Below are 2,135 nucleotides of genomic sequence, written 5' to 3'. Positions count from 1 at the left end.
TCCTAGAATAAGCCACGAAAGACCTAAAGAGGAGAGTTTACAAAGTTCATGCCAAAGAAAACGTTGAGAGGAACAGCGAGAAGAATTGTAAATCACCGAAATGAGAAGATTTTTAGAAAACGGAGAGGAAACCACAATATGTAAAGCACGACGGGAAACAGCAATAGGGGTAACCTGACCAATGGACGAGTTCCAAAAAATAAAGATACCACCTGAATAACCTTCTGCAAGAATAGAAGCCCACTCCCATCTCTTAGGAATTTTCTTACAAAAATGCTCAACCCGAACAGAGTTGGCACGGGTTTCAACAAGGCAAACCAAGAGGGTTTTTAACTTGCGGATGAGTCTGAACAGCCAAGAAGAAGTATCCCGGGCGGAGATACCCCTGCAATTCCAACAAAGTATTTTAGCTTGATTCATGGGAAACATATAAAAGGAAAGGACATAAACTTCCAAACAGAAAGAGGGTAAGGACTCAGATCAACTGGGAACAGAGCCCTGAGGCTCCATCCTGCCCTTTTTTGGCGATATCTCATTTGTGTTTGATCCTTTCCTGATGAGGGCATCCCGTCTGATTTCCGCCTGATACTGAACCAGCGTCATAGAATCATCAGGGCCATCATCAACACCATCTGACATATCATCTTCATCTCCATTAGTTGAGCCCTCATCGTCTTCACTGTCTTCTTCCATTTCACTAGATTCGAGAGCGGAAGAAACTTGAGCAACAAGGGAGTTATGCAAGAGTACAAGGGAAGGGACTTTAGGGACAGATGTACAAAGGATAGGAGGGGGAGAGCTGGATCTGGGGTTACTGTTTGTCTTTATGTTTTCTCGCGGGTTACAAAAAGTAGTGTTTGATTTGGAAGATATGGGTGGTGGATTATCTTGAGAGCCGTAAAGAGGAACGTTGGGAGTTGAAGGGTCTGGCAGAACAGGTGCCTCAGGATTAGGCGCGTCAGACAAATAATGGGAAGGATCATATGGGTTAATTTCAAAGCCATTAGAGGGATTTCCCATGTTGAAACCAACGGCTAGATTATTCACATGAGAATGATCAATAGGATTTGCAACGGCATCAGATCTTGAGGCATCATGGGATGTGTGCGAAGTGGGAGGCTGCCCACTATTAACAAAACGCGAACCGCCACGTAAGCGGTACAAGGCAGTGCATCGGGACTCGGTATCTTCAGTTTCTGGACCGGCTGCAGACCGCGAAGTCACGTGAGCAGCACAAACAGCGCCACCACCACGCCCCCGAGCTCGGCCACGCCGGCGAGAAACCAGAAGCCACGGCCCGAACTCAGTTTCTAGATTATCATCAGTACCAGGGACAAATATAGGATCAGCAGAATCCATACATTGATCATCATCATGTGAGGCCTGAGAGGTAATCTCTACCTGCTTTCGATCATCACGAGAGGGCAAAGAAAACTCACCGGCCCCAGACGAAGAGGATCGATTGCAAGATTTGCTGCCATGTCCAATAAGCCCACAGTTGTAACAAAATGTCGGCAAGCGCTCGTACATCACAACAACAAAAACCTTATGTGTATCATCTCCAATCCAGAAACCTCGGCATAGAGGTTTGGATAAGTCTATTTCAATGCATACACGAGTATATTTGGACCTGGCCAAAGTGAATGTAAACTCATCAATTTTAATGAGATTTCCAAAGTTGCTGGCAATAGTTTCAATGGTTTCACCGTCCCAGCATTCAATAGGCAAATTGTGAAACTGGACCCAGATAGCTGCAGAATTTAACTTAGCAAAGCTTGGTTCAAAGAAGGGTTTCCATGGGGATAATTGAAGTATTATTCCATTTATAGACCAGGGACCATCAAGAAGAAGACGCTGCATCACTTGCTCAGAAGAGCATCAGATTAGTAAAAAGCCATTTGGGAGATCAGAGACGAAAACCTCACCAATATTACTCCACTTGTCTAACAATGACGTCTTAACTTGCTCGAAAGGAGGGGACTTACCGAACAATTTCCCATAGAAAGCATATTGGAACTTCATACGACCTCTGTTGATTGCATTTCTATCCAGACGGACAAAGCTAGTAGTGGAGGCTTTGAGTTTGTTTAGGAGCTGGACATTGTGGAGAGGGGAATTGTCTAAGGTTTGTGTCA

This window comes from Dioscorea cayenensis, chromosome 1 (assembly GCF_009730915.1).
Source record: "Dioscorea cayenensis subsp. rotundata cultivar TDr96_F1 chromosome 1, TDr96_F1_v2_PseudoChromosome.rev07_lg8_w22 25.fasta, whole genome shotgun sequence".
NCBI classification, from domain to species: Eukaryota; Viridiplantae; Streptophyta; class Magnoliopsida; order Dioscoreales; family Dioscoreaceae; genus Dioscorea; species Dioscorea cayenensis.
Note: the sequence above shows the minus strand (reverse complement) of the source record.